This window comes from Arachis hypogaea, chromosome 13, assembly GCF_003086295.3.
Source record: "Arachis hypogaea cultivar Tifrunner chromosome 13, arahy.Tifrunner.gnm2.J5K5, whole genome shotgun sequence".
Taxonomy (NCBI): domain Eukaryota; kingdom Viridiplantae; phylum Streptophyta; class Magnoliopsida; order Fabales; family Fabaceae; genus Arachis; species Arachis hypogaea.
The window spans coordinates 54,581,587-54,603,829 of NC_092048.1; the positions used below are offsets into that span (position 1 = coordinate 54,581,587).

Here is a 22,243-nt window from a genome sequence, read left to right on the forward strand (position 1 = left end):
ATCTATATAGGATTTCGTGAATAAAATCATGGAAAAAGAAAAAGACGACTTGCACGACCTTGTATGGATAGGATCTACTATCAGATGGAACCCGCCCATGTGGCATTCAAATCTTCTATTTGAAGTTTGGTGTTGCACACCAAAACAATATAAGGGAGAATGAAGGATTATAAGTTTGGTGTTCCACCAAAATCTCATCATCAAACACATTCTCACCTTCTGCATAATGCTAGCTTCAAGTATTTAGATAAACTAGTTAACTATTTTACTGTTTCCTAGTTTTTAGTTCTAGTACCTTTGGCAAAGAAAAAGAGTTTCACATATGTTTGATTTGATGCATGGGAACCATTGGCAAGGTACTAAGTTTGGTGTTCCCACACCAAAGTAAGTTCAAAAGCCCACAAATAATTCATGCATGCTAACCATTTTTTTAAGTGCTTGGGGACAAGCAACTTTCAAAGTTCATTGTAGGCAGTCATTTCAATCTTGGGAAGGATTAAGCATCATCAATCAAAGAGGCAAAGAAAGATGTAAAGACCAACAATGATGATGATAAGGAGTAAAGCAAGTGAACTCCAAAAGGTTTTATCATTAAGTGATTGTCTTTTAATTAAAACTGTTATGATTGAAAGTGATATTGTACCCCTATTTATCTGCTTAGTATGACTTCTTTGTAGTTCAATAACTAAGATGTTTGATATATCATAACACCATACTCTTGAAATTGCTTACACTCAAGATCCATAAATTGCAAACAGAGAACAGTTCTTTGAAAAGAATGATTGAAGAGTCAAAAATTTGTTTTGAGGCAAGCAAAAGATTAAGAGAAGTGGTGGTTCTAGTTGTATGATTGTGTATTGAGGTTGCATGTTTGTAAAAATCTGCATGGGAACTCATAGGCAGGAAATAGAGTTTAAAGAAGTATTGTGGAGATTTTCAAATATCTTCGAATCCAAGAAGCAGCAAGAGCATCAATTACTAGGAAGAAAAAGAAAGAAATAAGAACTCAAAGAGTTACTATCCTAGTTAAATGCTTGTGGTAGAATTGTGTCAAAGAGAGAGGCTTGAGCAAGTAAATCCTAAGGGGTGCTTCAACACCTAATACCTTAAAACCAACTGGTTTGGGAGTATTGATTGAAAGCTTATCTAAAGAGCCGCTTTGAGACATGACACTTAGAGTCAAGGCCAAAACACAAAAACTATAAGACTGCTTCAAGGTGATTACCTATAGAGAAATTTCCATGATATCATTTGAATGAAAGTCCTAAGATCTAAGACTTCCAAAATGTAGGACTAATAAGCACTGGAATCCTTACATGAGCATATAATTCAGAGTTCAACCCACTATCACTTAATCACTTCACTCGCCAAGGCATTACAAGTTATCCCTCAACTTGTTCCGATTAAAAGAAACATTTGTGCATAGTTCTTTTCTTGCTTGAGGATAAGCAAGGTTTAAGTTTGGTGTTGTGATCCATTTGCATCTTTGCTATTTTAGCTAGTTAGTTTAAGTAGTTTTAGCTTAGTTTCATTCATTTTCTTTGAAATAAACAAGCATTTTAAGGAGTTTCACCTCCATGCATTCATGAACCAAGAACTAGGTGAAATTTGGCATAATCCATGCAAATAATTCAAGGAGTTTATAAACAAGTTGGTGTGAATGATTCCCTTGAAAATTATTGCATAAGATGGCAAAACTTTGAGAAAAATTCTTTGGTTTATGTTAGGTGATGAAGCAAGAAGGCAATGGAGCAAGAATTGGAGCAAGAGAGATTGGGAACATAGCAAGGTGATGGAGCAAGGAGGAACAAGCATGTTGGTAACTTGGAAACCAAGTTGGCAACACCAAAACGTGTGTGCAGCAAGGAGGAAGAAGGGGCGTTGTTGGCTGCATGTTCAGCAACAACTCCAGCAACAACGCCCAACAAATCAAGCTGCCAGGGAGAGGAATGCACGTTGTTCCTGGCGTGTTTTGCCAATAACTTGGGCAACAACGCCAGGAAGCCACCAAATGAGAAGCATGCACGTTGTTCCTGGCGTGTTTTGCCAATAACTTGGGCAACAACTCCCATGCAAAATGGAGGAGAAGGCATGCACATTGTTCCTGGCGTGTTTTACCAATAACTTGGGCAACAACGCCCATGCAAAATGGAGGAGAAGGCATGCACGTTGTTCCTGGCGTGTTTTGCCAACAACTTGGGCAACAACGCCAGGCAGCCTGACCTTGCTCTCTTCAAAGGAGCATATCTTGAGCTAGAAAACTCCAAATGAGGTGATTTCAATGGCATTGGAAAGAACACATCAAGATCTTTCCAACCATATATCATAGCATGGGATTAGAGTTCATTTGAAGACTCAAAAGCAGGCTTTATTTAGAGCTTCAGAGACTAAGGGCGTTGTTGCTGGCGTGTTTTGCCAACAACTTGGGCAACAACGCCAGGCAGCCTGACCATGTCTTCTTCAATGGAACATAACCTGAGCTACAGAGATCCAATTGAGGTGCTTCTAGTTGCGGTGGAAAGTAGACATCAAGAGATTTCCAACCATATATCATAGTCTATAGTGGAGCACAAAATTGAAGCTCAAACCACAGCCAACATCAAGCATAAAAAGTGAAGTAAGAATGAAGAACAAGCCAAGTGTTTGGCAACAACTTGGGCAACAACGCCCAAGCACCATGTCCCACTCCCAAGAAATTGCCATGCACGTTGTCACTGGCGTGTTTTGCCAATAACTTGGGCAACAACACTAGGCCATTGGGCCAGAGCAATGAGAATGAGCCCTGTTTCCTCTATTTGACAAGAATTCTTTCATGAAGCAATATTCAACAAGGATAAAGCCCACATTGCTAACCTAATTGAAGATCTCGAAATGAGTCTTAGGACTAGTATAAATAGAGAAGGAGTTTGTACTTTAAAGAGGATTTTTTGGAGGACTTTTTGAAGAATTTTACTTTTTAGACACTTTTACTATTACACTAGCATTTTTACTTTTTTTCTACTTCTCACCAGTCTTCTATTTTATTTTTCTTGCAACTTGGAATTTCAGTTTTCAAGAACTTTTTCTTCATTCTTCATTACTCTTCTCTATTCAATTGGAATGTTTACTTTTGCACTTGTTGTTGAATTTAGAGCTATGATTCACTAAACCCCATTTTCATTAGGGGGAGGAGCTCTGCTCATTTGAATGGGTTGATAACTTTTCTTTTCCTTTTCAATTCAAGTGGTTCATCTAAGAGGAAACTCTTGTTCTTCACAGATTTAATCACCATCGAGAGAGGGATTGAATCTATATGAATTATGTGGTGAACTTGAGAAAGGAGCTACATAATTCAGTTTAGAGTTCATCCTTTCATGATTTCTTTGATCAATACACTTTAGGTTGGTATGTGAGATGTAACCTCCCTTAGTTGAGATTCTGGAAGTTGTGTGGCTTAGATTAGAAATTGAACTTCATCTCTTCTCATGAACAATTAGATCACGAGAGTGGCAATTGGTTGTGTTGAGAGAAATTGAGTTACCAAGAGATTGGGACTCAATTACCCACAATCTGCCATGGATCTATACCCATGATTGAGAAGGAATTTATCAACATCAATTCATGAGAATTTGCATCTCTAATCCCTAATGATCTTTTCCATCATTAATTCTCATCTATTTTGTTCTTTAGTTCTTTGAATACCCATTACCCAATTCCCTTTTATCTTTTTGCAATTTATCATTCTTGCCATTTACATTCTGTTTATCTATTTCTTGCAATTTACTCTTCTGCTCTTTAAAATTCTGCAACCTTTACTTTCTTGCAATTTATTTTCCATGTCATTTAAGTTTCTTGCAATCTAAGTTTCCGTTATTTACTTTCAGTCATTTAATTTGCCTTCATTATTCTAGTTCTTTAAATTCCTTGCCATTTAAATTTTTGCAATTATGTTCAAAAATCACAAATCTCATGAAATCAAAACCATGTTTTCTTGACTAAATTTACCATTTAACTGAAGTTGCTTAATCTACCAATCTCCGTGGGATCGACCTCACTCTTAGTGAGTTTTATTACTTGATGCGACCCGGTATACTTGCCGGTGGTTGCGCGTTAATATTTAAATTTTCGCGTATCAAGTTTTTGGCGCAACCTTTACAGTCAGAGTCACTAATCCCCTGGCTGGAGTTGAAGTCCCAATGAAATCTGTCACAACAATGTTAGTAGGGACTAAATGATCAGGATGCTTCCCTACTTTAATTAACATCCTTTCTGGTAGCAGACTAATTGCAGCACCACCGTCAATCAGGACCTTATTTACTTTTATCCCACTCAGAGTAGTTGTTATGTAAAGCGAGCGAAGGTGAGACATCTGCTTCTCAGTAGGCCGTAAAAAGTAGCCTGGTTCATCTTCAATCTGAATAAAGGAAAAAGCTTCCTCATCCTCCGAATCATAATCTGCATCAGGATCTCCTTCATATTCCCCCAAATATTCAGTGGGAATGATTGATATTGTCCCAACCATGTCATCATCACCTCCATTGAAATATTCTTCGTCCACTGGTGCACGAATTGTAAATCACACTTTTTACAACTCGTACCACTAACCAGCAAGTGCACTGGGTCGTCCAAGTAATACCTTACGTGAGTAAGGGTCGATCCCACGGAGATTGTTGGCTTGAAGCAATCTATGGTTATCTTGTAACTCTTAGTCAGGAAAACAATAAAATAATTCACTTATCAAATTTGATTGCAAGGAATAAAAGGGCAGAACACAATTTATACTTGTATGCACTGATGGAGAGTATGTTGGAGTTTTGGAGATGCTTTGTCTTCTGAAATTCTGCTTTCCTCTATTTTCTGATTCACGCACGCACATCCTCCTATGGCAAGCTGTGTGTTGGGGGATCACCGTTGTCAATGGCTACCATCCATCCTTCCAGTGAAAAGGGTCCAGGTGCACTGTCACCGCACGGCTAATCATCTGCAGGTTCTCAGTCGTACCGGAATAGGATTTACTATCCTTTTGCGTCTGTCACTACGCCCAGCACTCGCGAGTTTGAAGCTCGTCACAGTCATTCAATCCCTGAATCCTACTCGGAATACCACAGACAAGGTTTAGACTTTCCGGATTCTCTTGAATGCTGCCATCAATCTAGCTTATACCACGAAGATTCTGATTAAGAGATCTAAGAGATATTCATTCATTCTATGGTGGAACGTAAGTGGTTGTCAGGCACGCGTTCGTGGAGGAATGATAATGATTGTCACGTTCATCACATTCATATTGAAGTTCGAATGGATATCTTAGATAGGAACACGCATGTTTGAATGAAAAACAGAAATACTTGCATTAATTCATCGAGACACAGCAGAGCTCCTCACCTCCAACAATGGAGTTTAGAGACTCATGCCATCAAAAGGTATAAAGTTCAGATCTAAAATGTCATGAGATACAAAACAAGTCTCTAAAAGTTGTTTAAATACTAGACTAGTAAACTAGGTTTACAGAAAATGAGTAAACTGAGATGGATGGTGCAGAAATCCACTTCTGGGGCCCACTTGGTGTGTGCTGGGGCTGAGACTTAAGCTAAGCACGTGCATAGGGCTGTTTTGGGCGTTCAACGCCAGCTTTGGATCCTTTTCTGGCGTTGAACTCCAACTTGTAACTTGTTTTTGGCGCTGGACACCAGACAGCAGCATAGAATTGGCGTTGAATGCCAGTTTACGTCATCTATCCTTGAGCAAAGTATGGACTATTATATATTGCTGGAAAGCCCTGAATGTCTACTTTCCAATGCAATTGGAAGCGCGCCATTTGAAGTTCTGTAGCTCCAGAAAATCTACTTTGAGTGCAGGGAGGTCAGAATCCAATAGCATCAGCAGTCCTTTTTCAGCCTGAATCAGATTTTTGCTCAGCTCCCTCAATTTCAGCCAGAAAATACTTGAAATCACAGAAAAACACACAAACTCATAGTAAAGCCCAGAAATATAAATTTTGCCTAAAAACTACTGAAAATAAACTAAAAACTAACTAAAACACACTAAAAACTATATGAAATTAACCCCAAAAAGCGTATAAAATATCCGCTCATCACAACACCAAACTTAAACTGTTGCTAGTCCTCAAGCAACTAGATAAATAAAATAGAATACAAATAATTTTAAGAAGCAACAATATCTCAGAGTTTTTGGAGTGAAGCTCAGATTCTAATTAGATGAGCGGGACTAGTAGCTTTTTGCTTCTGAACAGTTTTGGCACCTCACTTTATCCATTGAAGCTCAGAGTGATTGGCATCTATAGGAACTCAGAATTCAGATAGTGATGTTGATTCTCCTAGTTCAGTATGTTGATTCTTGAACACAGCTACTTTATGAGTCTTGGCCGTAGCCCTAAGCACTTTGTTTTCCAGTATTACCACCGGATACATAAATGCCACAGACACATAATTGGGTGAACCTTTTCAGATTGTGACTCAGCTTTGCTAAAGTCCCCAATTAGAGGTTTCCAGGATTCTTAAGCACACTCTTCTTTTTGCTTTGGACCTTGACTTTAACCGCTCAGTCTTAAATTTTCACTTGACACCTCCACGCCACACGCACATGGTTAGGGACAGCTTGGTTTAGCCGCTTAGGCCAGGATTTTATTCCTTTAGGCCCTCCTATCCACTGATGCTCAAAGTCTTGGGATCCTTTTTATTTACCCTTGCCTTTTGGTTTTAAGGGTTATTGGCTTTTTCTGCTTGCTCTCTCTTTTTTTTTCTGCAAGCTTTGTTCTTTGCTGCTTTTTCTTACTTCAAGAATCATTTTTATGATTTTTCAGATTATCAATAACATGTCTCATGTTCATCATTCTTTCAAGAGCCAACATATTTAACAGTCTTAAACATCAAATTCAAAAGACATATGCAGTGTTCAAGCATTCATTCAGAAGACAGAAAGCATTGCCACCACATATAAATAATTAGAATTTACCTTATTAAAAACTCGAAAAAAATATTGCCTCTTATTCTAAAGAAATTCTTCTATTTTATTCATGTTTAATGATGATGATAAAATTAAATTATAGCTTAATTGGGGGATAAAATCAAAAATATAGATACTAATTACTACTATATGACTCCTAAGGTAAAACTAATAAAAACAGTTATCACAGAATTAAGGCTAAGATTGGAATTTAACAACCTTTGTTCTGGGAAGTGGATGTTCCTCTAATCTGCGGGGTGCTTGGTCCTTCAAGAGATAATTTCTGGCACTTCAATTCCCTTAAATCACGCCCTTGCTCCTCCTGTTCTTTAAGCAAATAGCAATAAATGCTACTTTATTCCTTCTGTTCTTTCTGTATTTGTTCCATAGCTTCTTGCATCTTGGTAATAGATGTTTCAAGATACTCCCAGTATTCAGATTGAGGGATTTCTGGGAGAATTTCATGTGTTCTCTTCTTGATGGGGTCATCTTGTGCTTGTTGTTTCTCCATTGATGCTTTGGTGATTGGCCGCTCAACTGAGATATACTCAGTTATTCCCATCCTTACTCCAGCGTCCTTGCAGAGCATAGAAATCAAGCTTGGATAAGCCAACCTGGCATCTTTGGAATTTTTGTTTGCAATTTTGTAGAATTCAGTTGAAATCAGTTGATGAACTTCCACTTCTTTTCCCATCATGATGCAATGGATCATCACTGCTCTTCTAATAGTGACTTCAGAACGGTTGCTAGTGGGCAGCAGAGAATGCCCAATGAAGTCCAGCCATCCTCTGGCGACTGGTTTGAGATCTTCTCTTTTGAGTTGAATTGGGACACCCTTCGTGCTGGTGGTCCACCTGGCTCCAGGGATACATATATCCTCTAGAATCTTATCCAGGCCCTTGTCTGTTCTCATCATTCTCCTATTGAAGGAGTCTGGATCATCTTTCAGCTGAGGCAGCTTTAAGATCTCCCTGATCTTGTCAGGGTGGGTATGAACAATCTTTCCTCTGACCAAGGTCCGATAGTCATAGATAGCAGATCCAGATAGTCTTTGCCTGTCTGTATGCCACATATTAGCATAGAACTCCTGGACCATATTCCTTCCCACTTTCATTTCAGGATTAGCTAGGATCTCCCAGTTCTTGATTCGAATTTGCTCCTGGATCTCCGGATATTCGTCTTCTTTCAGATCGAATCTAACTTTCGGGATCACTGATCTTAGACCCATTATTTTGTAATAATGGTCTGAATGTTCTTTAGTTTAGAACTTCCCTTGATTCCAAAGTGGTTTTGGAATGCTTTCTTTCTTGCCTCTTGGAGTGGGTTGTTTTCCTTTAGGAGCCATGATCTTAGTAATCACGGATAAGTGATGAGCGGATATTTTATACGCTTTTTGGGGTTAATTTCATATAGTTTTTAGTGTGTTTTAGTTAGTTTTTAGTTTATCTTCAGTAGTTTTTAGGAAAAACTCATATTTCTGGACTTTACTATGAGTTTGTGTGTTTTTCTGTGATTTCAGGTATTTTCTGGCTGAAATTGAGAGAGCTGAGCAAAAATCTGATTCAGGCTGAAAAAGGACTGCTGATGCTGTTGGATTCTGACCTCCCTGCACTCAAAGTGGATTTTCTGGAGCTACAGAACTCCAAATGGCGCGCTTCCAATTGCATTGGAAAGTAGACATCTAGTGCTTTCCAGCAATATATAATAGTCTATACTTTGCTCAAGGATAGATGACGTAAACTGGCGTTCAACGCCTGTTCCATGCTACTGTCTGGCGTCCAGCGCCAGAAACAAGTTACAAGTTAGAGTTCAACGCCAGAAAAGGATCCAAAGCTGGCGTTTGATGCACGGAAAACTTGTCTCTCAACAAATCTCCCTTCGGCAAGTGTACTGAAGTTGTCGTCAAGTAAAAACTCACAATAGAGTGAGGTCAAATCCCACAGGGATTGATTGATCAAGCAACTTTAATTAGAAGAATGTTCTAGTTGAGCGAATCCAGAATTTGGGTTGAGAGTTGCAGAAAATAAAATGGCGGGAATGTAAATAACAGAAAAGTAAATGCTAGAATTAAAGGACTGGTAGTAAATAACTGAAAATAAAATGCAGAATTGTAAATGGGAATGGGAGAATTGCTCATAAAAGTAAATAGCAGAATTTAAAGAGAATGGGTAAGATCAGAGATGGGGAGTTCATTGGGCTTAGGAGATGTTGCAATTCTCCGGATCATGTTCATTTTCATCTCTTCCTCAATCAATGCACTCATTGATCTCCTTGGCAATCTTAAGTGATTGAATTACAATTTCTTGCAATTCAATCTCTCAAATCTTGATCAATAGCCAATTCCTTGGTCAATTGCTCATGAGAAGAGATGAAGTATGGTCACTGATTATACCACATGCATTTCCCAAATCAAGTATTGAGAGGGTTATAGTCACATACCCATCCAAACCCAATTTGGTCCAGCATGAGAAAGCATTTCTAGCTTGATCTCTTCATTCCTCTTTCAAGGTTCAAAAGAGATCCAAGTTTGAATAGCTTCTCTTCCAAGATAACTACTCAATTGGATGAAGATCGAAAGCTTTCAAGTAAAATCAAGAGGAAAGATAGAAGAAGAATAATGAAAATTAGTATTGATCCATCAAATTACAACAGAGCTCCCTAACCCAATGAAAGGGGTTTAGTTGTTCATAGCTCTTGAAAATGAAAACAAAGATGGAGAATACATCATAAAACTAGAAATTGCAAAGAAAGTAAATACAAGGAGTAGTTCTCTTTTTCCCAGCCTTCCAGAGCTTCTTCTCAATTCAAAGCTACTCCTGTATATACTACTCTTCTCAGCTTCTAGTGTGATTCTTCAAGTCTTGGGCCTTTGGATCTTGAGTTTGAAGCAGTTCCTTTCTTTATTTGGGCTTGGCTTTACTTGCAGAGAGAAAGTGCTAAGTGGGCAGAGACTTCAGCTCAGGACGTTAGGGGTGTTAATATTTAGTGAGAGTATAAGTTCGAGAACGTTAGTGACACTTAACATTGTCACTAACGTTCCAATGCACCCCTTTGCCTCACGTTAAAACCCACGTTAACTAGATTAACGTGGCTTTTAACGTTGCCTTGTTAACCTTGGAGAACGTTAGTGACACTCAACATTGTCACTAACGTTCCAGTGTGCCCCCTTCTTGCTTCACGTTAAAGCCCACGTTAACTAGGTTAACGTGGTTTCTAATGATGCCCTTGCCAACCTTCGAGAATGTTAGTGACATTCAACATTGTCACTAACGTTCCAATGTGCCCCTAGGTCTCACGTTAGAGTCCACGTTAACTAGGTTAACGTGGCTTCTAACGTGGCCATCTTTAGCCATCCCAACGTTAGTGACAATGTTGAGTGTCACTAACGTTGGCTCATCCTTCATTACTCATCGTTAGCTTCCACGTTAACCAAGTTAACGTGGAAGTTAACGTGACTCTTGGGGGTTGTGTGGTTGCTTCAACGTTAGTGACAATGTTGAGTGTCACTAACGTTGTCGACAACTCTTCATCTTTTACGTTAGTTCCCATGTTAACCAAGTTAACGTGGGAGTTAACGTGGTACTTTGCACCATAGGCCAACGTTAGTGACAATGTTGAGTGTCACTAACGTTGGCTTCTCTCCCCCCTCCTTAACGTTAGAGGCCACGTTAACGTGGCTTCTAACGTGACCACTTATGAGTAATTGCCAACGTTAGTGACAATGTTAAGTGTCACTAACGTTGGCTCAACTTCTCTTCTTCACGTTAGAGTTCACGTTAACTTAGTTAACGTGACTCTCTAACGTGGGCATTGATGGCTCTTTTTTGAGAGTGTTATTGGCAATCACTTTTCTCATTAACCTTGCAAGTTACCTCCCCTTTTCTTGCTTCCTTTTGGTCCTGAAATCAAGCAATAAAGTGCATCAAAGCTCTAGTCCAAGTCATGAGTAATGCAACATAATATTCGTCACTAAACTTATGCAAAATCCTCATGAAATTATGTAAAATGCACAATGTATGCTTGAATCAAGGCATAAGTGAATATCTACCTAAAACTAGCTTATTTCCTAAAGAAATGCATGAAACTAACCTAAAAACAGTAAAGAAAAGGTCAGTGAAACTGGCCGAGATGCCCTAGCATCACAACACCAAACTTAAAGCTTGCTTGTCCCTAAGCAAGTACTGGAACAAGAGAATGATGAATGGAATATCCAGAGGAGTGAGTCATTCTTGTGGAAGCCATGTTACTGATTTTATGGTGGTTTCATGCATAGCAACTTAGGTTCATTCCATTACTGGTTTTCAGACCTTTATCATGTCTCTAAACACTTACTTTGTTTATATCCCATGAGACTTTTACTCATTGATCTTTTTATTGTTATTTCAAGAGTTATTTGTGTTATTTAGTCTAAGTGCTCTGTAAGGGGGTAACTCTTTAAGATAAGCTTTCAGCCAACACTCCCGAACCAGTTGGTTCAAGGTGCTAGGTGTTGAGACACCCCTAAGGACTTACTCCCTCAAGCCCATCCCCCATACATACACACTACAGGTATTTAGTTTATTTATTTTCTTTTCTTGAGACCTTGGTGTCCAGCACCTCTTTGGGTTACTAAATGTTCTGTAGTGAAGGTTACTCTTGATAGTGGACTTTCAGCTGATAATCCCGAGTTAGTTAACCCAAGTTACCAGGTGATAAGGCACCCCTAAGAGCTTATTCATCCAAGTAGATCCCTCACACAGGAGCACCACATACACTTGCCTCAAGATTAAAACCATTGATGCCTAGCCTTATTGCTTACTCTTTTTCTTTTGTTTTTCACTTCCATTGTTCTTTCCCTTTTCTCTTATTAGGATCTTGTTATTATCTTAGTCTCATGAGTATATCCAAAGTAAAGTACTCAGGATAGATAGTTGTCCTCCTAACCTTGTGGTTGAACTAACTTAGCTAACTTATGACTACCCCAAAGATTCATGAATGCACTTCCACAATATGAACTCCACTCTGGTCTTTTAAAAACATAAACCTTCTCTTCTTCATTTGATTCAAAAGGAACAAGCTTACAAGTAAATAAGGGAATGATGCAGTGACATTTAAACCAGAAATCATGGACCTATTCAGAAGGAAAACTTAAAAGACAGAATTTTAAAAAGTTTAAACATAACATGGAAGCAGGTTCTATTTCATACAAGATCTTCCTTATTTAAAGCATAGAAAACGATGGACTAAAAAGAACTCCACCACCTTTCATTCATGTGGATGTCCATGCTCCCATCCTTGTTTGTCCTCATTGTGTCTCTCTTGAGTGCTTGTACTTCCACTTCCCTTGCCTTTTCCAAGCAGCTTCCTCCAGAAACCACTATCTTCCATCTTCTTCTTGAGTGTCTCCTTTTGCTGTTTCACTTTCCTCTCTTCTTGTTCTACAAATTCTTTTTGGACCTCATCATATGTAGGGATGGCATAGTGTAGCTGATACATATTACTGGTCATGTAGTTCAACTCGGCTTGAGTGTTTACATAGAACTCCTCCCTATGTAGTTGCCTTCCTTCATTGAGTACACTGAACTCATTGAAAGTTTTCATTTGGGCTATCTGCCGCTGGTTGAGTTCTTGCAAGTGCTTCTCTTGAATCTCTTGCCTCTCATTCACTTGGTTGATAGCTTGAGTGAGCTGGGAGTATTGTTCCTGCTGCTGCTCCATTTGTTGTTTTTGCCATGCTTCCTGTTGGCTCAGCCGGTTCAGTATTTGCTCTTGTTCCTCCATATGTCTCTGTCCCAAATCTTCAATGGCTCTTAGAAGGTGAGTCATATTCAAGTTGGCTGGGTCATGATGCTCTTCTTGATGATATTCCTCTTGATGAGCTTCTTCCTGGACCCTTTGCCTTCCTATATGTGGCCTTCTTAGTTGCTGAGCCGGTGTGGTATAGACCATTTGCTCGAGTGTGACTGGCCTCCCTGGGTTCACCCAGTCTGGGCTGCTGTCCTCAAATGTTACCTTGGCCTTGTTGCACAAGCGGAGAATGGTGCTGGGGTACCAAAGTCTGGCACCTGAGTCAGCTTTCTCAGCTGACTCTTGAATCCCTTCGGCAATGAGCTCATGCACTTTGATTTCCCCACCTTGTACTAAGCATTGTACCATAGTGGCTCGATTGATGTTAACCTCTGAATTATTGGCAGCTGGTAGGATGGACCTCCTTACAAGCTCAAACCACTCTTTGGCTTCAGGGTGAAGGTCTCCTCTTTTTATGAATTTTGGTCTCCCATCTGAGTACCTCTCCCAGTCAGCGGCTATGACACAGATATCTGATGCTATCTCTGAGAGCTCATCCTTATCAGGGCTTCTACTTATCCTTGCCTGATAACTCTCTTCATCAAAATGAGGTGATTTCAAGTGAAGAGCTCTTGTTATGGCACTTGGGCTGAAGTCCACCTCCCTTCCTCTCACATAGCTTTTGAAGGTTGGGGCTTTGGTCTTATCCTCTCTAACTGCATTTGCATAGAATTCTTTGATGAGGTTTCCATTGATCTTCCCCTCTGGACTGGTGAGCAATTGCCACCCCCTCTGTTCGATTTTTCTCCAAATCTGTGGTGATTCATTGGCATTGATTTGGAAGATTAACTCTGGCAATATCTTTCTGGCCCTTATCCGCTCAAATTCATGCTCATGAAAGGCAGTCTTAAATCTCTTGTCATCAAAAGGAGCACTCACCATAGGTTCCTTCCTCTTTTGCCTTTTTGAGCTTGATGATGCCATGACTTGAGTTGTTGTTTGAGGGGGTTTGTGGTTTCGGGTAGATGAAGAGTGGGTTGGTTAAAGTAATGTGTGATGAAGGGTTTAGTGTGCCAATAGAAGTGTGGAGAGTGGGGATTTGAATGTGAGGAGTGAGCATGCACTAAGGTTCACTTATATAAGAAAATCATGAGTGAATGAAGGGTGTGGATTGCATGAATGTTTACTAGATGGACGGATGGGGTTGTTTATGAAGGAAAGACAAGGATCATCACTTAATGAGAGTGATTGGTTCGGTCTTCAAGGGTCTTCTTTCTCCAATGTTGCATGGCAACGTTTCCCCATGCGTTCCCTCTTGAGACATGTGTGTAGTGCTCTTCATTAAGTGGCAAAATCTCCCCCATTTAATTGTCCAATCAATCCCTTTTCATGCTTCTTTTCCTTTCCTATAAAGATTTGAAATAAGGAAATTATTATCATAAAAAAAATTAAACTCTACGGCTAGAATAAAATAAAAGAAAGGATTTGATTGTTTATTTATGAATTCCAACTCACTAACTAACTAACTATTGGTGGGTCCTTATATGCATTTTGGTGGCACCATGGGGTGACACCAAACTTAGTTTGAAGCAATGTGATGAAAAGTTTTGTTCAAAGCTCCCAAGACTAGCATGCATCTTGGTTTGCTTTGAACACCAAACTTGTTCTTCACTATATACTGCATGATAAAGATTTCACCAACTGTTTGTCAAGTTTGGGTTGAAATTCATAAACATTGATTTATTCATTATTTTAAAAACATATAAAACATGGGTTGCCTCCCATGAAGCGCTTCTTTAGCGTCACTAGCTTGACGTTTTCCCTTCATCAGGGTGGTTGGTAGTGCTTAAAGTTCTCCCCTCTTGCTGTGGACTTGTATCCATTGGTTGGATCAATGATCTCCACATGTTCCAGGGAAAGAACTCTGTTGATAGTGAAGACCTTAGGTAACTGAGATGGTACAGTAGGGAGATTAGGGGGAATATCTGGGAAGTAAGCTGAGACAACTCTATCCCCTGGAGAGAAATCTTCCGTAGGGATCTTCTTGTTCCTCCATCTCCTTGGTACCTTCTTCTTTGTTTCTTTTGAGGTTGCCTTCCCCTTGGTGACCTCTTTTCTCCAAGGAGTTGTGATGCTGTCTTCACCTGCCTCTAGAGGTTTGGGTTCCTCCAACTTTTCTTTGAGCTGTGGCAATTGCTGTTTTCCTTGTTTATCAATTGAGGGGGTTTCAGAATGAACTGGCTGTGCTTCAGTGCTTGTTTCCTCCTTCAGTGTCTCCTTATCGTTTGTGCTTAGTTCCTTGTCCTCTTGATCTGTTTCTTGTGAGAGTTTGAAGACATTGAAGCTGAGTCGTTCATCATGGATTCTCAATATTAGCTCCCCTTTCTCTACATCGATAAGTGCTCTGGCCGTAGCTAGGAATGGTCTTCCCAATATGATTGGGTGTGTGTGACTCTCTTCCATGTCCAGAATGACAAAGTCTGTTGGGAGAAAGTACTTCCCAACCTTTAGCAACACATTTTCCACCACTCCTATTGCTTGCTTTTGAGTTTTGTCAGCCAGTCTGATGATTATATCTGTGGGCATTATCTCATTAATCTGCAGCCTCTTCACCAGGGATAAAGGCAGTAAGTTGATGCTGGCCCCCAAATCACATAGTGCTCTATCGAACATAGTTTCACCTATGGCACAAGGGATGTGAAAACTCCCTGGGTCTCTTCTTTTCGTAGGCAGCTCAGGTTGAATAAGGGCACTACATTCCTTGTTCATCACTATAGTCTGGCCTCCTTTGAGTGAGCTTTTCCTGGGAAGAAGTTCCTTCATATACTTGATGAATGCAGGCATTTGTTGAATTGCCTTGATGAATGGTATGTTTACATGCAGAGATGCAAACAAGTCTAGGAACCTTGAGTATATTCTCTTTCCCACAGCACCATTGAGCAGTTGAGGGAAGGGAGCATAGAGCTTCAGCAACTCTTGTTGTGAGATTTCTGGTTCTTTGTGCTCTCTATCCTCCTCCTTTGTTGAGTTGTCTTCAGGTTGTTTGCACATTTTTCCTTGCTTGTCTTCAATCTCTTGATCACTTGTAGTGACCATTTTGCAATCTTCCCATCTTACTTTCTTTGCTTCTCCCTTGGGGTTTTTCTCCGTGTCACTTGGGAAGCTATCAGTAGGTTTGGGAATCTTCTCAGCTAAATATCCCACCTGGAATTCCAGCTTCCTAATGGTCTCTCCCTGGTTCTTAATATTGGCTCGCACCTCCTCTTTGAACACCTTATTTTCTTGAATCTCTTGGCATATTCCTTCAAGTAAGGCATCAATCTTAGAGAGCTTGTCATCAATTGATGAGTGATTCGGAGCAGATGTGCTGTTTTGGTTTTGATAAGTGTGTGAAGAAGTGTTGTTGTGGGGGTGTTGAGATGTCCTCTGGGTGAATTGCTGGTGAGCTGCATTGTTGTTGGAGTTGTAACGTCTCTGGTCTTGGTTTTGATCTTGCTCACTTCCCCACCCAAAGTTTGGGTGGTTTCTCCATCCAGGGTTGTAAGTCTTGGAGTATGGATCATAGTTTTTCCTTGGTGAATTCCCAATGTAGTTGGCTTGCTCCTGACTCCCCTTTGCTTCTTCATTCACTCCTTCTTGGATTGTTGATGAAGATGAGATTGCTGCTACTTGGTTCCTCTCCATCTTCTTGGTGAGGTCAGCCAGCTGCTGGGTAATGATCTTGTTTTGGGCCAACAGAGCATCTACATTGTTTAGCTCCATCACTCCTCTTGTGTTCCCTCTTTCGGAAGCATAGAAGTAGTCATTTTCTGCTACTGTTTCAATAACATCTATGGCTTCCTCAATGGTTTTCTTCTTGTTCAAGGATCCTCCAGATGAATGGTCCACGGCCTTCTTTGACTCATAAGAGAGCCCTTCATAGAAAATGTGCAGCTGGACCCATTCGTTGAACATGTCAGGTGGACACCTCCTTGTTAAGTCCTTGAACCTCTCCCATGCTTCATACAGAGTTTCACCATCTTGTTGCCTGAAAGTTTGAACCTCAGCTCTCAGCCTATTGATTCGTTGAGGAGGGTAAAATCTTGCTAAGAATTTGTTCACCACATCCTCCCAAGTTGTCAAGCTCTCCCATGGGAAAGATTCCAGCCACCTAGCTGCTTTGTCCCTGAGTGAGAAAGGAAATAAGAACAGTCTATAGGCGTCAGGATGGACACCATTAGATTTCACTGTGTCACATATTCTCAGGAAGGTGGTTAAATGTTGATTGGGGTCTTCTTGAACACTTCCTCCAAACGAACAGTTGTTCTGAACAAGGGTGATGAGCTGTGGTTTAAGTTCAAAGTTGTTGGCATGGATTGTTGGCTTTTGGATGCTACTTCCACAATTGCCTGGGTTTGGATTGATGTAAGAGCCCAAAACTCTTCTATCCTCCCCAGCATGATTTGCTCCACCTCCTCTGCCATGGTTGTGAGTCTCTTCTTCATGATGATTTTCCATGTTTTCTTCCATGTTAAGTTCAAAGTATTCCTCAAAGTGTTCCTCCTCTTCTTCAGCACCAACTACACGTTTTTCTTTTGCCTCCCTCCTTAGTCTAAGGAAGGTTCTCTCAGGTTCAGAATCAAAGGAAGTTGAAGCCCCGCTTCTTCTCCCTGTCATACAACCAACAAGTACAAGCAAAGAAAATAGGTGCAGACAGTATTTGTGTTAGAATTACTGTTAGTTGTGGGTGATGCAATATATCAAACAGTTAGTGGGTTAGCAAACAGAATTGAAAATAACAAAGAAGAACAAAAGAGTAGAGGAGGAAGGGAAGAAGTTTAACTAAAACAAAAAGTAAATCACTCAAACAGAAAAATGAAATTCACAAAATAAAAATGCTCAATCTAGTGATCTTCCAATTTAATCATTGTTGATGCACAATCAATCTCCGGAAACGGCGCCATAAACTTGATGCACGGAAAACTTGTCTCTCAACAAATCTCCCTTCGGCAAGTGTACCGAAGTTGTCGTCAAGTAAAAACTCACAATAGAGTGAGGTCGAATCCCACAGGGATTGATTGATCAAGCAACTTTAATTAGAAGAATGTTCTAGTTGAGCGAATCCAGAATTTGGGTTGAGAGTTGCAGAAAATAAAATGGCGGGAATGTAAATAACAGAAAAGTAAATGCTAGAATTAAAGGACTGGAAGTAAATGACTGAAAATAAAATGTAGAATTGTAAATGGGAATGGGGAATTGCTCATAAAAGTAAATAGCAGAATTTAAAGAGAATGGGTAAGATCAGAGATGGGGAGTTCATTGGGCTTAGGAGATGTTGCAATTTTCCGGATCAAGTTCATTTTCATCTCTTCCTCAATCAATGCACTCATTGATCTCCTTGGCAATCTTAAGTGATTGAATTACAATTTCTTGCAATTCAATCTCTCAAATCTTGATCAATAGCCAATTCCTTGGTCAATTGCTCATGAGAAAAGATGAAGTATGGTCACTGATTATACCACATGCATTTCCCAAATCAAGTATTGAGAGGGTTATAGTCACATACCCATCCAAATCCAATTTGGTCCAGCATGAGAAAGCATTTCTAGCTTGATCTCTTCATTCCTCTTTCAAGGTTCAAAAGAGATCCAAGTTTGAATAGCTTCTCTTCCAAGATAACTACTCAATTGGATGAAGATCGAAAGCTTTCAAGTAAAATCAAGAGGAAAGATAGAAGAAGAATAATGAAAATTAGTATTAATCAATCAAATTACAACAGAGCTCCCTAACCCAATGAAAGGGGTTTAGTTGTTCATAGCTCTTGAAAATGAAAACAAAGATGGAGAATACATCATAAAACTAGAAATTGCAAAGAAAATAAATACAGGGAGTAGTTCTCTTTTTCCCAGCCTTCCAGAGCTTCTTCTCAATTCAAAGCTACTCCTATATATACTACTCTTCTCAGCTTCTAGTGTGATTCTTCAAGTCTTGGGCCTTTGGATCTTGAGTTTGAAGCAGTTCCTTTCTTTATTTGGGCTTGGCTTTACTTGCAGAGAAAAAGTGCTAAGTGGGCAGAGACTTCAGCTCAGGACGTTAGGGGTGTTAATATTTAGTGAGAGTATAAGTTCGAGAACGTTAGTGACACTTAACATTGTCACTAACGTTCCAATGCACCCCTTTGCCTCACGTTAAAACCCATGTTAACTAGGTTAACGTGGCTTTTAACGTTGCCTTGTTAACCTTCGAGAACGTTAGTGACACTCAACATTGTCACTAACGTTCCAGTGTGCCCCTTCTTGCTTCACATTAAAGCCCACGTTAACTAGGTTAACGTGGCTTCTAACGTGGCCCTTGCCAACCTTCGAGAACGTTAGTGACATTCAACATTGTCACTAACGTTCCAATGTGCCCCTAGGTCTCACGTTAGAGTCCACGTTAACTAGGTTAACGTGGCTTCTAACGTGGCCATCTTTAGCCATCCCAACGTTAGTGACAATGTTGAGTGTCACTAACGTTGGCTCATCCTTCATTCCTCATCGTTAGCTTCCACGTTAACCAAGTTAACGTGGAAGTTAACGTGACTCTTGGGGGTTGTGTGGTTGCTTCAACGTTAGTGACAATGTTGAGTGTCACTAACGTTGTCGACAACTCTTCATCCTTTACGTTAGTTCCCACGTTAACCAAGTTAACGTGGGAGTTAACGTGGTACTTTACACCATAGGCCAACGTTAGTGACAATGTTGAGTGTCACTAACGTTGGCTTCTCTCCCCCCTTAGCGTTAGAGGCCACGTTAACTAGGTTAACGTGGCTTCTAACGTGGCCACTTATGAGTAATTGCCAACGTTAGTGACAATGTTAAGTGTCACTAACGTTGGCTCAACTTCTCTTCTCCACGTTAGAGTTCACGTTAACTTAGTTAACGTGACTCTCTAACGTGGGCATTGATGGCTCTTTTTTGAGAGTGTTATTGGCAATCACTTTTCTCATTAACCTTGCAAGTTATCTCCCCTTTTCTTTCTTCCTTTTGGTCCTGAAATCAAGCAATAAAGTGCATCAAAGCTCTAGTCCAAGTCATGAGTAATGCAACATAATATTCGTCACTAAACTTATGCAAAATCCTCATGAAATTATGTAAAATGCACAATGTATGCTTGAATCAAGGCATAAGTGAATCAGAAAACAGAGGAAAGCAGAATTTCAGAAGACAAAGCATCTCCAAAACTCCAACATACTCTCCATCAGTGCATACAAGTATAATTTGTGTTCTGCCCTTTTATTCCTTGCAATCAAATTTGATAAGTGAATTATTTTATTGTTTTCCTGACTAAGAGTTACAAGATAACCATAGATTGCTTCAAGCCAACAATCTCCGTGGGATCGACCCTTACTCACGTAAGGTATTACTTGGACGACCCAAAGCACTTGCTAGTTAGTGGTACGAGTTGTAAAAAGTGTGATTCCTAGCAACTAGACGAACTCTCATTGATGTCCAACAGGGGGAAATAACCCTGAGAGTCAATGATGATGAGTTTAAGTTGAATGCTGTCAAAGCCATGCAGCATCCAGACACATCAAAAGACTGCATGAAAGTTGATCTTATTGACTCTTTGGTAGAAGAAATCAACATGGCTGTGAGTCTCGAATCAGAGTTGGAAGACATCTTTAAAGATGTTCAGCCTGATTTGGAGGATTCAGAAGAAATGAAAGAGCCTCTGAAATTTCCTCTGGAAGAGGAAAAACCTCCTAAACTCGAGCTCAAACCATTACCACCATCCCTGAAATATGCATTTTTGGGAGAAGGTGACACTTTTCCAGTGATCATAAGCTCTGCTTTAAATCCACAGGAAGAGGAAGCACTTATTCAAGTGCTAAGGACACACAAGACAGCTCTTGGGTGGTCCATTGGTGACCTTAAGGGCATAAGCCCAGCTAGATGCATGCACAAAATCTTATTGGAGGATAATGCTAAACCAGTGGTTCAACCACAGAGGCGGCTAAATCCAGCCATGAAGGAAGTGGTGCAGAAAGAGGTCACCAAATTACTGGAGGCTGGGATCATTTATCCTATTTCTGATAGCCCCTGGGTGAGCCCTGTTCAAGTTGTCTCCAAAAAGGGGGGCATGACAGTGGTTCATTATGAAAGAATGAACTGGTTCCTACAAGAACAGTTACAGGGTGGCGCATGTGTATTGACTACAGAAGGCTCAATACAGCCACCAGAAAGGATCATTTTCCTTTACCGTTCATAGACCAGATGCTAGAAAGACTAGCAGGTCATGATTATTACTGCTTTTTGGATGGCTACTCAGGCTATAACCAGATTGCAGTAGATCCCGAGGATCAAGAGAAAACAGCATTCACATGTCCATCTGGAGTGTTTGCTTATAGAAGGATGCCATTTGGGCTGTGTAATGCGCATGCAACCTTCCAGAGATTCATGCTCTCTATTTTCTCTGATATGGTGGAAAAATTTCTGGAAGTCTTCATGGATGACTTCTCAGTATATGGAGACTCATTCAGCTCTTGTCTTGATCACCTGAAACTAGTTCTGAAAAGATGCCAAGAGACCAACCTAGTTTTAAACTGGGAAAAATGTCACTTTATGGTGACTAAAGGGATTGTCCTTGTGCATAAAATTTCAAACAAGGGAATAGAGGTGGATCAAGCAAAAATAGAGGTGATTGAAAAATTACCACCACCTGCCAATGTTAAGGCAATCAGAAGCTTTCTGGGGCATGCAGGATTCTATAGGAGGTTTATAAAGGATTTTTCAAAAATTGCAAAACCTCTGAGAAATCTGCTAGCTGCTGACACGCCATTTGTGTTTGACACAAAGTGTCTGCAGGCATTTGAAACGCTGAAAGCCAAGCTGGTCACAGCACCAGTTATTTCTGCACCAGACTGGACATTACCATTTGAGCTAATGTGTGATGCCAGTGATCACGCCATTGGTGCAGTACTGGGACAGAGGCATGACAAGCTTCTGCATGTCATTTATTATGCTAGCCGCGTTTTAAATGATGCCCAGAAAAATTACACAACCACAGAAAAAGAATTGCTTGTAGTGGTTTATGCCATTGACAAGTTTAGATCATACTTAGTAGGATCAAAGGTGATTGTGTATACTGACCATGCTGCTCTTAAATATCTACTCACAAAGTAGGATTCAAAACCCAGGCTCATAAGATGGGTGTTGCTTCTGCAAGAGTTTGATATAGAAATAAGAGACAGAAAAGGGACAGAAAACCAAGTGGCTGATCATCTGTCCCGGATAGAGCCAGTAGAAGGGACGTCCCTCCCCTCTCTTGAGATCTCTGAGACCTTTCCGGATGAGCATTTATTTGCCATTCAGGAAGCACCATGGTTTGCAGACATTGCGAACTATAAAGCTGCAAGGTTCATACCCAAAGAGTACAACAGGCAACAAAAGAAAAAACTAATTACTGATGCAAAGTACTACTTGTGGGATGAACCCTATCTCTTTAAGAGATGTGCAGACGAAATAATTCGGAGATGTGTACCTAGAGAAGAAGCACAGAGGATCCTATGGCATTG

The 22,243-nt window shown here is 40.1% G+C and overlaps 1 non-coding gene across 1 annotated transcript; it reads left to right on the top strand.

Annotated features, from left to right (window-relative positions):
* Window positions 1-16,660: 16,660 nt before the first annotated feature.
* Window positions 16,661-16,764, top strand: LOC112739823 (small nucleolar RNA R71). The gene has a single exon (XR_003170760.1). It is a non-coding gene; the product is annotated as a small nucleolar RNA R71 (small nucleolar RNA).
* The last annotated feature ends 5,479 nt before the right edge of the window (window positions 16,765-22,243 follow it).